Genomic DNA, 16,010 nt, shown 5'->3' on the forward strand with positions numbered 1-16,010 from the left:
AAAGGTTTGGTATTTTCAGCAGTTTATTACATTTCAAGCCACTGATGTCAGTGTTGCCTTATGGACGTGTGTTTTGATAATCACCGTGACTTAAAACTGTGTACATTCAACCTGGAGAACACATTCTGGTTCTACCAAGGCCGAGGACTGTCTTTAGTACAAATTGTAACTTTGTTTGGTTTTGTCAAATGTTAATGAACTTCTAACTTTGGAGTCTATAACCTTTCAGCATCTTGACAAAAAAAAAATACACGACACTAGAAAGAAAAAGCCAAAAATAACAATGCTTGGATCGACGTGTGACATTTTTTTTAAGAAGGGTTTCCTGAGAAAGCAAAGTTGCCTTAGATTGAGATACAGGATCAAATTAAGAGGGCTATTTTACAACACACACACACACACACACACACACACACACACACACACACACACACACACACACACACACACACACACACACACACACACACACACACACACACACACACACACACACACACACACACACACACACACACACACACACACACACACACACACATTTTCTTGTATTTCTTACCTTCTTGGGACCTCTGAAAAATGCCTACTTCTTTAGGACCACCCTTTCTAGATTTATAAAGATTTGTATTTACAACATTAATAATATATACATACTATGCAAATATAAAAAAGGTAAGCTTTTACTTCTTTATTTACTTCATTATTACAGTATGTCTCTATATACATATTTACTTAATATTTTTAATTCATTTTGGCCATTTCTATTTCCAACACACACTTGTTATTACATATGTTGGCCAGAATGGGAGCACTTCAAATTTTTACACACACTTGTTATTTCATATGTTGATCAGAGGGGGAGCACTTTTAAAACCGACAGCCAATTTAAAAAATCCCTTCTTTTTGGGACCACTCTAATTTTGATAGATTTCCCCACCAGGGTGCAAATGAGACATTCTCTATTAGATGCAATGGTTTTCCGTATTGGGACCATAGTTTCGGTCCTAACTTGTTCACCGGTCCTCATATGGAAGGTACTTTTCCTTGTTGATGTCTCAAGAAGGGTTGACAAAGAAGAACACACACGCGCACACACACGCACACACACACACACACCCACACACCCACCCACCCACCCACCCACACACACACACCCCACACACACACACACACACACACACACACACACACACACACACACACACACACACACACACACACACACACACACACACACACACACACTAGTATTTGTCCAGCAAGCCATTTTTTTCATGTTGCATCTTTAAGGTTCACGCCCACTGGCTGCAATGAATGACCCTGCACAATCGAACAAGAACAGCTTCTGCTATTTCTGCCAAAAATAATTTTGTCAAATGAATACCTCTCTGATTGGATTGTGCAGGCGTACCTAATGACGTGTCCAGTGTGTGTACTGTACGTACAGTAGAGCCGCAGCGATGTACATACACGCCAGCCAGCATTGTCAGTATTCTCTGTGATCAAGAGTTTCTCTTTGAAAGCTTCAGCTGAAATGTTTGTGCATGTTCACATTTTTCCGGAGCCTTTTAACTACAAACCGATCGTTTTATAGCGGATTTGTGTGAATGTCATTACTTTGGGTCAAGTTTCTTGTAAACCATTCCAAACAAAATTGAATAAAAATTATCTTGGGGTAAAAATAAAAAAAAAAGGATGTTGCTGGTTATTTTTGGCGAGGCTTTTAGCACAGTTTGTTCTCATGAAATAAATGTAAAAACTAGATCTGATGGGGATTTCTGATGATTTGTTGAGGCCAATTTGTTTTCAGTGAACTAAGTGTGACGACGTCACCACGTGTTAAGAAGCTAACCTATTATCAAAATTGGTCCTAATCATAACCAAATAGTTGCTGCAGATAGAACATATATTTTAAATGAATGTATTTAGTTTGATTATTTTGACAAATGTTATTGTATTATTTAGTTTTTGTTGATTGGATTTCACATGATTTAATTAATTTTATTTAATTAAATACAATTTTATTTTATTTTAATTCAAGCAATTTATTCAACAGTATGCTATTTAATTTTATCACGACCCCGAAGGGAATAAGCGGTAGAAAATGGATGGATGGATGGATTTTATTAATTACATTTTATTTGAATGTACTATTTTATTTCGTTTTTGAATTTTTGTATTTGATGTAGTTAATTCAACTTAGTTAATGTTATCTAATCTATTTTTATTTCAATTCGATAATTTTATTTAATTGTATTTAATTTATGTCATTTAATAAGATTTTATTATTAGAACTGTTGCAAGAACATTTCATTTGTTACATTTTGTTTGATTGTAATTAATTGTCTTCAATTTTACTTAATCCATTTTAATTAATGAATTGTATTCAATTAATTTGATTGAATTATTTAGAGTTTATTTAGCTTTATTTGATTAATTTTAAAGGCCTACTGAAATGATTTTTTTTAATTTAAGCGGGGATAGCAGATCCATTCTATGTGTCATACTTGATCATTTCGCGATATTGCCATATTTTTGCTGAAAGGATTTAGTAGAGAACAACGACGATAAAGTTCGCAACTTTTGGTCGCTGATAAAAAAAAAGCCTTGCCTATACTGGAAGTAGCGTGACGTCACAGGAGGAAGGACTCCTCACATTTCCCCATTGTTTACAATGCAGCGAGAGAGATTCGGACCGAGAAAGCGACGATTACCCAATTAATTTGAACGAGGATGAAAGATTCGTGGATGAGGAAAGTGAGAGTGAAGGACTACAGTGCAGTGCAGGACGTATCTTTTTTTCGCTCTGACCGTAACTTAGGTACAAGGGTTCATTGGATTCCACACTTTCTCCTTTTTCTATTGTGGATCACAGATTTGTATTTTAAACCACCTCGGATACTATATCCTCTTGAAAATGAGAGTCGGGAATGCGAAATGGACATTCACAGTGACTTTTATCTCCACGACAATACGTCGGTGAAGCTCTTTAGCTACTGAGCTAACGTGATAGCATCGGGCTCAAATGCAGATAGAAACAAAATAAATAAACCCCTGACTGGAAGGATAGACAGAAGATCAACAATACTATTAAACCATGGCCATGTAAATACACGGTTAATAATTTCCAGCTTGGCGAAGTTTAACAATGCTGTTGCTAAAAACGCCATTGAAGCTAACTTAGCTACGGGACGGCGGCGGCGGCGGGCGTTGTAGCTTTCGACGACACCCCGGCCGCCATCAGAGTCGGCAAGAAACATATATTTCCCCAAAGTTACGTACGTGACATGCACATAGCGACACGCACGTACTGGCAAGCGATCAAATGTTTGGAAGCCAAAGCTGTACTCACGGTAGCGCGTCTGCTATCCATCTCAAAGTCCTCCTGGTTGTGTTGCTGCAGCCAGCCGCTAATACACCGATCGCACCTACAGCTTTCTTCTTTGCAGTCTCCATTGTTCATTAAACCAATTGCAAAAGATTCACCAACACAGATGTCCAAAATACTGTGGAATTTCGGGATGAAAACAGAGCTTTTTTATATTGGATTCAATGGGTCTGAATACTTCCGTATCAACGATTGACGTCACACGCATACGTCATCATACATAGACGTTTTCAACCGGAAGTGTGGCGGGAAATTTAAAATTGCACTTTATAAGTTAACCCGGCCGTATTGGCATGTGTTGCAATGTTAACATTTCATCATTGATATATAAACTATCAGACTGCGTGGTCGGTAGTAGTGGCTTTCAGTAGGCCTTTATATAGTGTTATGTATGAACAAGTATGTATGTATGTTATGTATGTATGTATGTTATGTATGTATGTATGTTATGTTATGTATGAACAACTCATGAACAAGAGGCATCAATCTGCAGTAGTTGAATTACATTTTACCACTAGATGTCACCAAAGTCACATCTGTGAATTGCAGTTAACCTTAAAATGCAGTTACCATCTGGTGCCCAGCCGCTAGATGTCAGCACCGCGCAACTTTTTTTACGTTATGTAACTCAACAATTGCAGTAGTTTATGTACTTAGTGGCGAATGTTTGGTGATATTTCAAACAGCTGATGATAAATATGTTATATTTGATGCAATGAGTAGAGAGAACACATTTATTCAGCCATTTGGCCTGCTTTGCTTTAATGGTTTTGACAATCTAGGATGCTCATGTTACATATAGCAAATCATTGGATTCCTAAGATACATTTTCACTAAGACAATAACTATTTGTTTCAAGGATCATAACCCTTCCTCGTCATGTAGCTGCTCCCAGGTTTATTGAGCTTTCCCCAAAGTCTCCTCATCAGTCTGCTGTCAAACACGTGCACTACATCACCACGCATCTTCGGCCTGATAGCCTTGACCCAGCCGTAAGTGCTCATAAAACATACTAAATGAAGGTAAAAAAAGGCACAAAAAAAGTTTTACTGTCTGTAGGTGAGCAGATTTGTCAGCGAGTTGCAGCAGGGAGAATATTTACGCGTTTATATTCCTGTTGAGCTATTAGCGCAAAAAAACGGTCATGGTTTTCTAACGTGCTTGAAAAAAAAATCAAGCGAACCTCAACCTCTGACCTTTTGAACTGACCACGTGACTGCATTGGAAAAAAGAAAAAAAGTTACATGAGTGAGGAAAAGTGTCCAGCGTCCTATTTAACTAGTAATATACAATTGCAGTATTTTTGCAATAGTTTGTTGGTACTGATAAAGTTCTGAAGAACAAATTTTTACAGGTAAAAGTTATGCTGCTGAATGTATAAACTACAATCAGAAATATTGGCGTAAAAACAGCTGTGTGCTTTTGGAAGAAGACAATGATAAAGTTAAAGGAAACAACTCCTAATATACATTTGAACACTATTGATGTGGGTGAAATTCCACTCCAGTCCTGTAGGTGGTGGTAATGCAATTATATTGTATATTGTAAGGAGAAACAATTCCCGGATTTGTACCAAAATTTTATTTTAATTGAAAATGTTAGTTTTTTCCTTTTTATACACAATACTGTGTAATAGATAAATAATATAATACACAAATGATAAAATGAAGTAAATACATCTGAAATGAAATAAAATAAACAGAAAAAATAAAAACATTCAAAATACTTGGGGTGCTCAAAAAATAGATTTGTATTCAAATTGTGATTCTTATTCATCCCTGTTTCAAATCAATTATTCATATTTTTAAAAAATAGACTTTTAAATTATATTATTATATTTTTAAGAATTCATTTTTTCAAAAATCAGTTTTTTAGCCCATCTGTGTGCCAAATAACATATCGCCGGAATCGGTTCGACTCGAGAATCGAGTTGAATCGAGAATAGTTTTCGACTCAAATCACACACAATTCCTAAAAAATACAAAAAAATAGAAACAATTAAAAAAAAGTCCTTGTGTTTGCCCTAATTATGTATTTTATTCAGAATGATGTGACTTGGGGTATAAATATATTTAAAAAAAAAGTTATGTTATGTTATTATTAGATACTATAATTTGTAGGGGTGGAACAATTTAACTACAATTCGACTCGATTCAGATTTGTTCTTGCCAATACGCTTCAGGGACGATATTTTTTTAAAACGACTCGATCCGAAATGATTCAGTTATTTAGAATTGATTAAGTAACGTTTTAGCAAAAAAAAAAAAAAAAAAATCAACCAATGTGACTTTGGAATATATAGTGGATACTGCAGGTGAATATTTAGTTTTTCAACATAAAATAATACAATATAATACCAAAAATAAAGTGCAACCAACACCTCGGGTTGAATTAACAGTAGATTTACCTACTACTTTATTCTTGTTTTTTGACACCGAAATAATACGAATGCAAAATAAATGTATATAAAAAATTAAGTGCAACCAAATGTTTTAAGATTAAATGAGCCGTGGTTTGACCTGCCACTCCTCTCATTTTAGTAAACCGCTACGGAAGCGGAGAAAAGTCACAACACAATAACATGAAGCCACAACACAACAAGCTTCAGCTACAGCATGATTGCAAAAGCCACAACACAACAACATGAATCCGCACTACAACAACATAAAGCCACAACACAACAGCCACAACACAACAACATAAAACCACAACATAACATGAAGCCACAACATAACTTTCAGCTACAGCACGATTGCAAAAGCCATAACACAACAACATAAAGCCACAACACACCAACATAAAGCCACAACATAATAACATGAAGCCACAACATAACAACTTTCAGCTACAGCACGATTGCAAAAGCCACAACACAACAACATAAAGCCACAACACAACAACATAAAGCCACAACATAATAACATGAAGTCACAACACAACAACTTTCAGCTACAGCACGACTGCAAAAGCCACAAGACAACAACATAAAGCCACAGCACAATAACATGAAGCCACAACACAACAACTTTCAGCTACAGCTTGATTGCAAAAGCCGCAACACAACAACATAAAGCCACAACACAACAACTATAAGCCAAAACAATAATACAAAGACGGAACATAAGACAGAACAGAAGTGACAGTGAACAAGTTTCGACATCTTGCCGACTTCCTGAGACGGGAAGATCAAAAAAGTGTAATGAACGAAGTTGGAAAAGTAAAACACGTCATAAGTCATGAATAACTTTTTTTTGTACTTTTCCAATAATACTGTTGAGGGAGTCGATCCGTCACCATGACGAGCTCCTGTCACACTCTTGTGATGGTTTAGAACTTATTTTTGCCTTTTCTCTTTGTGTGACATTTTAGTTCCTATCCTGTGCTCTTATTTTGTAAGGGTCACTTCCTCGTGCCGTGCACACCTGCTGCCTGATCGGCAGCCGGGACACACCTGCTGCCTGATCGGCAGCCGGGACACACCTGCTGCCTGATCGGCAGCCGGGACACACCTGCACCCGCTTGCCAATCAGTCCTTTATTTCAGGCGATCATTGTTTGGCACTGCGCATGCTCTGTACTGCCTATTTCCGCCTATTGATTGTCACAATAAGTTCAATGACTCGAGCTTCTTTTCTTGCGCTGTTCTCCCACTTCATGGTAAGTGTGTTTTCTTTTGTCTATAAACTCTTAATATTGGGCTCACATCGCCAAAGCTGCCTCCAGCTCGTTGTGTCCATCACATCATTTGTGGTTATTGTGTATTGTGTTGTGATTTATGATATTGTCATGTTGCGTTTGCATTTGTTGTGACCTTTCTCAGCGAACGGAGCAATCCGACATTCTTGTTTCGCCAACTTATGGCGATGACATCCTTAAACGTCCTTATAATTAAAAGTGTTAAACTTCATTAAAAGTCTGACATTCTTAAATCCAATGTTTTCCTTTTTGTAGTATCGATTAAAATCAATTATTGTCCTTTTAAAACAATACCTATGTTCCAGAAGGCAAACTTGTAGATGTCTCGTGTATTCTGGACCATAGGGCGCACCAGATTATAAGGCGCACTGCCGATGAACGGGTCTATGGAAGTCTCCTTTCATACAAAAGGCGCACCGGATTATAAGGCGCATTGAAGGCGTCATATTATAATTTTTTTCTAAATGCAAAACACTTCCTTGTGGTGTACATAACATGTAATGGTGGTTCTTTGGTCAAAATGTTGCATAGATTATGTTTTACAGATCATCTTCAAGCCGCTTCAGGATGCACCGTTTTGTGGGCGGTCTTATTTACGTGGCTCACCTTCGGCAGCATCTTCTCCCCGTCATCTTTTTTGTAGCGGTGTAGCGTGCAAGGATGGGAGTGGAAGAAGTGTCAAAAGATGGAGCTAACTGCTTAATAACATTCAGACTTTACTTCAATCAATAACGGAGCAGCATCTCCTCATCCGTGGCTCACTACTGCAACAACAACGCCCGAAATGTGTCCCGTGAAAAACCCTCCGACCGGAACCCTCTAATAACTAAAGTTCCGTGGGTGAATTATGTAAACTCACTAGAGTTTTTAGCGCTTTGATAGCTAGTCTACTGACAGATATAAGTAAGAACTTTACACTACTTTATATTAGAAATGGCAACAGTGGAAAACGAATGTCACATAAGAAGGTAGAGAAAAAGAAGAAGCTTATAACTACGGCGTCGCCACGGACTACAATGGCAGACCTGCGCACATTTTCAGGACTTATGCAGATCCAAAATACACATCAGCAGGTACCAGAAGGTAAGAAAAGTTGGTTTTGCATAATAATGCGAAACAAAATGCCAGGTAATATGTCTGCTAATAGGTGCCATTTTGCGGTCCTTATACACGCAATAATATTAGTATGTTTAAAGCACAGTACAATCCATCAAGCGGTGCGGCTTCACAGCTTACCGAAGTCGTACTAAAACATTTTGACAGATTTTTGAGTGCCGTGTGTAATGTTCTATAATCTCAATGGAACATTTAAAGTTTTGGTGTTGATTACTGGCGTCATCTTGCAGCCTACACGTATCGCTTATGTGTGACTGCCATCTACTGGTCACACTTATCATTTCACCATGTGCCAAATAAAATAGCTTTGAGGTCGGTAAGCACAACCAGAATTATGCCGTACATTAGGCGCACTGTCGATTTTTGAGAACTGAAAGGATTTGAAGTGCACCTTATAGTCCAAAAAATACGGTAGTTGAATCTTAGGAATACAATATCAATTAATCGTACATTTTTTTTTATAGTGGACATGTTTATGCTTACCATTACCCACATATATCATTCCTATACCTTACTTATCTGAAGTATCTTTACCGTACATATTCAAATGACTATGATGCACACTTGGTGTTCAGTGTGCAATACCGATTTTATTTTTGCCAGTAACAAGGTCAACAATGTGACATGCTGTCAATGGAAGGCACTAAATATCGACACCTCGAAACTGTTCCTGCATAAAACCGCTTTTTTTATTCCTCACATGCGTGTTGGTGACAACAATCTCTGTAGCGATGCGAAAGGTGCGGTCCATGTTGCGATTGTGAAAAACCCACGACCATCCGCTCCAAACCAGAGTGGGGCAGATTCTCCGTGCATGCGGTCCCGCACGGATCGTGTCCGTGTGTGAGAACATGGCACGGCGGGGGCGCGCGGGAGGGATGGAGAGTATAATCAAGCTGCAAAGATTAGGGGAAGACGAGTGGCGGAGGGTGTATGAGAACAGACACTATGGTTACATAAACACTAACCCAGTTCTGACTGGGGGTGGGGGGGGTCCTGGGGGCTGATTAACCGGGCTTTTGAATTGAAGCAGGCGAACCACAATGGGCGTCGTATTGTATTGCATCAGATTGAGTGCAGGTGAAGTCCAGTTCAGGTGACTTCTCCTTGTGTGTTTTTGGCGATCTAATCCTTTTTTGAGTACTTTTTCGGTGACAAGATCATCATCAACAGACAACATCAAGATAACATGATCGGATTAGTAACATTGCATACTAACGCCTGCTCTCCGAACTCTTTCTTCAATAAAGGCCTGTGGTCTCTTTCATAAACTGGTGAGGAAACACAGGTGAGGTAAAGTTGTAAAAAAAAAAAAAAATCAATGTGTGCACAAGTACTGCACATGCCTTTGACCTGTTCTGGGACTGTTGGTATATCCAATCGATACACCGGAGCCAAAATAGAATACCAATATTTATCCTCGGGGTCAGAAGAGTGTAGTGAAACATGTAGTGATTCTGAGAACATGTGTGCATCCTGCTGAGCAAACACAATAGCATGAGCATAGCTTGGTAAACAACATGTTGTACCCTTTAGTCGCCAGCAGAGGACCTCATTTTGACAATGAATGAATGAGAGAGTCCTCTGCAGACTGCTTCAGACCAGTTTCCCTGCTCCACATAGAGCTGGTCACACACATGCTGCATGAGAATGATGTCAGACTTGCTTTTACTGCCTCCTAATTGTTTTACAGAGTTGTAGAAGTGATCAGGACACCATCATGTGTTTTTTAAGACAATACTGAGTCATTACTGTAATGTTCTACTTAGAGGACACTATGTGTGCCTGTGTAATGCTTAGATAACATAACCTTGACCTACATTTAGAACTTATAGAGTTTGTTCCGAAAAATGTATTTATTTATTACCAACCGTCTTTTTTGTTCATTATCTCTTACTGGCTGAATATGTTAAAAAATGTTTTGTCCAATGAAAATTCTGCTTGTCTAATCTAATCTAAACTGCCTAAAGGGCCTTCAGAAGCAGGATTGCAGACCCGTGTCTCTTCTTAGAAATGATGCTGTTTCTTTAATTTTGAATATACCAGTGAGTTCACCCTGTCAGGTTTTAAAAAAACAAACTTTATTGAAATACACAACAGGCAGCACCAGCGTCAATTTGTCAATTATAGGGTCAAAATGCAATACATACAGTACAGGCCAAAAGTTTGGACACACCTTCTCACTTAAATGCGTTTTCTTCAATTTCGTAGATTGTCACCTGAGGCATCAAAACTATGACACCTGTGAAGTGAAAACCATTTCAGATGACTACCTCTTGAAGCTCATCGAGAGAATGCCAAGAGTGTGTAAAAAGGTAATCAGAGCAAAGGGTGGCCATTTTGAAGAAATTTGAATATAAAACATGTTTTCAGTTATTTAACTTTTTTTTGTTAAGTACATAACTCCACATGTGTTCATTCCTAGTTTTGATGCCTCCAGTGACAATCTACAATGTAAATAGTCATTAAAATAAAGAAAAACACATTGAATGAGAAGGTGTCCAAACTTTTGGCCTGTACTGTACACAACGAGCAATTTGTCAATTACAGAGTCAAAATGAAATACATATATTTTTATGCTTTGCCGAATAAAGGAATGAATCTGACCGCCAAGATGGAGGTTTATGTTTGCAAGCTAAAAAATGTCTCCAAACTGGACTTTCAGACAAAACAGACGGTTATGATGATAATGAGAACTAGATGGGGCAATTCCTGAAGGAAATGCGTGTGAATGCTCCAAAGCTGAAGTTGAACTGAAATGCTGATAGAATGTAGTATGAATGTAAGAATAGTTTGAATGTTGGAATGGTTTGAATAGGTTGAAAAATGTGAGAATTGTGGAAGTTTAAAAAATGGACCATTAATTTTGAATGAGGAAAATGTCCCTGAAAACTGTGAATTCTAGGAAATCCGTGAATTAAAAAAAAAGTTGTCGAATTTTTAATTAATTAATTAATACATTTTTTATTTTTAATTGCACACAATTTTGAACAGGCTGAATATTTTGGAGTTGGAACGGTTTGAATCGGATGAAAAATGTGGGAATCGTGGAACTTTGAAAAATGTTGGGAATTTCATGGACATTTTCTAATTTTGGGAAAAGCGGGAATTTTTTGGGAACATTTTGAGACTTGAATGTTCTGAATAAGTTGAAATGGTTGGTGTTGGAATTTTTCGAATCGGTCGAGAAATGTTGAAGTAGTTACGTTTGTAATCGAGAAATGGTATTACGGAATTCCAGGAATTTTGGGAAAACCGGGAATTTTTCCAGTTCAAAAAACAACTTTGTTTTTTGTCCTGATTTAAGAGGAATGGTTTGACGGTGGAACGGTTGAAGTGGGTTGAAAAATGTGGAATGAGTAGTCGCCAGAAGAAAGTGTTTGCTGGAGCCTATCTCAGCTGCATTCGGGCGGAAGGCGGGGTACACCCAGGACAAGTCGCCACCTCATCACAGGGCCAACACAGATAGACAAGTCATTGTCTGATATTCATGATTTTTTTGCCAATATTTTCTACATTATATTTCTCCAATTTTATCACAATAGTATGGATTTACTGTAATGTAATGGTTATAGAACGTAGCACAGGGGTGTAAAACGTACGCATCAGGCCCACAAACATGTTTTATCCGGCCCGCAAGAACTTAGCTGACATAAGCTGTTGTTCTAAATGTGTCCACTGGATGTCGCAATTGCAATTTTTTGTAGGGGGTGGAGCTATGTCAACACTTCCTTGTTTGGACACTACGTACTTACGCAGCTTGTTCATACCTTGGTTGTCAAAAAGATGTTTTTGGTAATGTAACCTGTGACATTTTTACCAAAATAAACAAATCTGTACATTTCGTGTTGTACTTATGACTGGGGACATATTTTCTGGCCGCACATAAATATGTTAAAATAATGTGTATTCCTTCTAACTTCATGTTAGTGTCAATTTGAGTCCAAATTGACACGTTTTGTTGTAGAGGATGCTACATATGTACCAAATAAACCACATGATGTTAGTGCATCAGTTGAGGAAAATTAGTAATGTGAGTGTGAATGTTGTCTGTCTATCTGTTTTGGCCTTGTGATGAGGTGGCGACTTGTCCAGGGTGTACCCCGCCTTCCGCCCGATTGTAGCTGAGATAGGCTCCAGCGCCCCCCGCGACCCCGAAGGGAATAGGCGGTAGAAAATGGATGGATGGACATTAATAACATCATGTAATTAGATTTTGAGATTAGTATTCATTTCATATTCTGATAGATTCAAAATTAACACTAATTAGAGCATTTTAAAACTCTGCCAAACTCAATTCCACGTATTTGACTGAAAAACATTATCACATCATTTATTTTAGAGAGTATAAATAACAATGAATGAAGATAGAATTCTATTAGGTGTAAAAAACAACTACATTATGACTCGTACATTTTCAGATTGTGCTTGTTTTTTTGTTTTTTTTAACAAAGAAAACAATCTGAATGTGTCTTTACTTTTAAGTTATCATGCCACGGAGGAGCCACAAGTTCCTTTTACAGTTATGTGAAAAAAATTAGGAAAACTTTTTTATAGATTAGGTTTTCATATGATTCAGTTTTAGGCAAAATTTTCCCCAAAAATCTGAATCAGTTTTCATACACTCCGAGTTTTAGTACGATTAAACACAAGTTTGTAGCTCACTCTGTTTTTTTTAATAGATAGTGTACGTCTGAAAAATACCCTACCATAAAGTTGTAGCAGGCGGTAATACAATAATACAGTGGCACCTGGAGTCACGGACCTAATTGGTTCTTGAACAGGGTTGGTAAATAGAAAAGTCTTTATATTGAAATACATTTCTCCAAACATTGTAAACATGACTAATGGGTTCTTAACTCCACAAAAGTCCATATTTTAGTAAAAGTGTGCACACTTAAGCACAATATAAAGCACTATACAGTTATGTAGATCAAACACAAATAACAAGGAGCGTTATGAGTGAACGTCGTATTTAATAACAAAGTCAAAACAGCAACAGACTGAACTGTCCTCATTTGTAGGCCCCCTGCCGACACGCACACACATTGTGACTAGACCTGTGGAGCACCCACACTTTAAAATCACAAAACTCCTTAACTTTAACAGCCAGGTCGCTATAATGATTAGGAGTAAAAGAAATACATCCACTTTACCTTATTTAATCTTCTTGGCGTACAGTGGAAGGGAGGGGTAGGAGGCATTGTCGACAATGCTGTGGATACTTCCTGGTGAACTGCTTGTCTATTGCTTTCTTTGTACTCGTATTGAGCTAGCAAAACTAGAAACATGCTGTAAAAAGGCTAAAAACACTTAAAAAGCACAAAAAGTAGCAATTAGCACAGTAGCTAATGACAGCACTGCTCTGCTGACTGAATGAGCACAAAAAATTCATCAGCCCGTCCAGAATGCATGTGCTGCCGGCCACAAAATGGCTGTGCTGCAGGTACACAATGGGTGGATGAAACATCCACACACTGAAACAAGGTTCGTAGAACAAAACATATTTTTATTCAGTCTGTGGTTCATAAATTGAAAAGTTTGTGTACTGAGGGGTTTTTAATCGATGTCAACAAAAGCCTTATAGAGTCTCTGTTTCCAGAGTGTCACTGAACGCACCACACCGCTACGGTAAGTGTAGCCAAACAATCAAGGGTAACATGGCGCTTACTGATTGCCCTCCATAGTTTTAGTAGTTTGCCCTCTTTCCTCACCACTCGTTATAGTCTTCAATAACGGTGAAAGTGATGTTACCTGCAAATTTATCCAAAAATAGTTTTCTACATATAAAACTATAATGATTCTCTATAAAAAGTGTTTTTTGTTAATATATCTGGGTGTATCAAACCTCCTTTTTGCTTGCATAAATAACATTTGCTTAAGAAAATACCCCAATATTTGGAAACAAATGCAATTTGGTAGTCAGAATGAAAGCTTGTTTACCTTTCCAGACCCCATCTCATTGTGATTACCTACAGATGTCCAATGTTCTCCTGTTAGCAAAATGCATTCATATTCAGCCGGTAGGTGCAACTTGATGCTCGTGTTTGTGTAGTACAGTTGGTGTATCCTTGCTGTAATTGTCCCTCTCCAAGGTATTGTGCAACACATCAGCTATGGTGTTATGAATGCCATCTTCTTGCAAGACTTGGTCTTCACAGATGTTATGTGTCCTACATGTGGTGGCTGTCCGTGAAGCCAAGGCATACGTTTAACTGAACGGTGGTACTTTTGTTGACAACGTTGACGCAGGTAAAACGCCAGCATGTTTGCTTCTTGTCGAAGTAGCATTTGTGCTATCGGCGCCATCCTCGAGTTCTGCTTTAAGATGGTATTTTAAAGTGGATGTGCGCCAATGGTAAGGACTTTAGTCGCTGCAATACCCGCAAGTTACCTCAGTTTTATCTAAAGTTCTCTTTTGAAGCGAAATAGGCCGTCCTCATTGCAATCACAGACCGCGTAACAATGCGCACGTTTTGATTGATTGATTGAGACTTTTATTAGTACATAATGAAGCACAGTGAAGTATATATTCCGTACAATTGACCACTAAATGGTAACACCCGAATAAGTTTTTCAACTTGTTTAAGTCGGGGTCCACTTCATGATACAGATATATACTATCATATATACTATCATCATAATACAGTCATCACACAAGATAATCACATTGAATTATTTACATTATTTACAATCATATTTACGTCTTACCGGATGTGATCTTTACTTACATACAATAACGTGATACTTTTTTCATCACATGCATTAACACTGACAGCCCTAAACCGATACAATTTCATTTTTTTTCTTAGGTTTTTCACTAGTTCAACTAGGATATCGTATTTTCCGGACTGTAAGGCACACTTAAAATCCTTTTTTTCCCTCAAAACTCGACACTGCGCCTTATAACCCGGTGCGCCTAATGTACAGAATAATTCTGGTTTTGCTTACCGACCTCGAAGCAATTTTATTTGGTGCATGGTGTAATAAGTGTGACCAGTAGTTGGCAGTCAAACATAAGAGATAAGTGTAGACTGCAATATGATGGCAATATGACTCAAGTAAACAACACTAACATTTTATATGTTTTATTGAAAATATAGAACATTACACACGGCACTCAAAAATCTATCAAAATGTTTTAGTACAACTTCGGTAAGCTATGGCACCGCTTGATGGATTGTACTGTGCTTCAACATACGAGTTTTATTATGGTGTGTGTATAAGGTAAGACATTATCTGGCGTTTTGTTTTGCAATAATATGCAAGAGCAACTTTTCTTACCTTCTGGCACCTGTTGATCTGTATTTGGGGTCTGCATAAATCCTGAAAAATTGCTCGCGTCCGTCTCTGTAGTCAGTGCTGACGCCGTAGTCAATAAGTTTCTTATTTTTCTCTATCTTCTTGTTATGGGACATTTATCCTCCGCTGTTGCCATTTTTAATATAAAGTTCTTACTTATATCTGTCAGTAAACTCGCCATGAAAGCGCTAAAACATACCGGTGTAGTGAGTTTACATTATTCACCCAAGGAACTTTAGTTATTAGAAAGTTCCGGTCGGACGTTTTTTCACGGGACACATTTCTGGTGTTGTTGTTGTTTCCAGATGGGAAGATGCTGCTCCGTTATTGATTTAAGTAAAGTCTCAATGTCATTAAAACAGTTAGCTCCATCTTTTGACACTTCTTCCACTCCCGTCCTTGCAGGCTACACCACTACAACAAAGATGACAGGGAGAAGACGCTGCCGAAGGTGAGCCACGTAAATAAGACCGCCCACAAAACAGTGCATCCGGAAGCGACTGTCAGAA

General features: G+C 37.9%; 1 long non-coding RNA gene across 2 annotated transcripts in view; it reads left to right on the forward strand.

The window, feature by feature from the left end:
• Positions 1-6,931: 6,931 nt before the first annotated feature.
• LOC133631333 (uncharacterized) overlaps positions 6,932-16,010 on the forward strand; it is a 41,820-nt gene continuing 32,741 nt past the window's right edge. Inside the window, exon 1 of one of the 2 annotated variants that reach the window (XR_009821445.1) lies at positions 6,932-7,044. This is a non-coding gene — a long non-coding RNA (uncharacterized LOC133631333). The remainder of the gene's footprint in view (positions 7,045-16,010) is intronic. The other variant, XR_009821444.1, reaches the window with a different exon arrangement.

The sequence above is a fragment of the Entelurus aequoreus genome, linkage group LG16, assembly GCF_033978785.1.
Source record: "Entelurus aequoreus isolate RoL-2023_Sb linkage group LG16, RoL_Eaeq_v1.1, whole genome shotgun sequence".
NCBI classification, from domain to species: Eukaryota; Metazoa; Chordata; class Actinopteri; order Syngnathiformes; family Syngnathidae; genus Entelurus; species Entelurus aequoreus.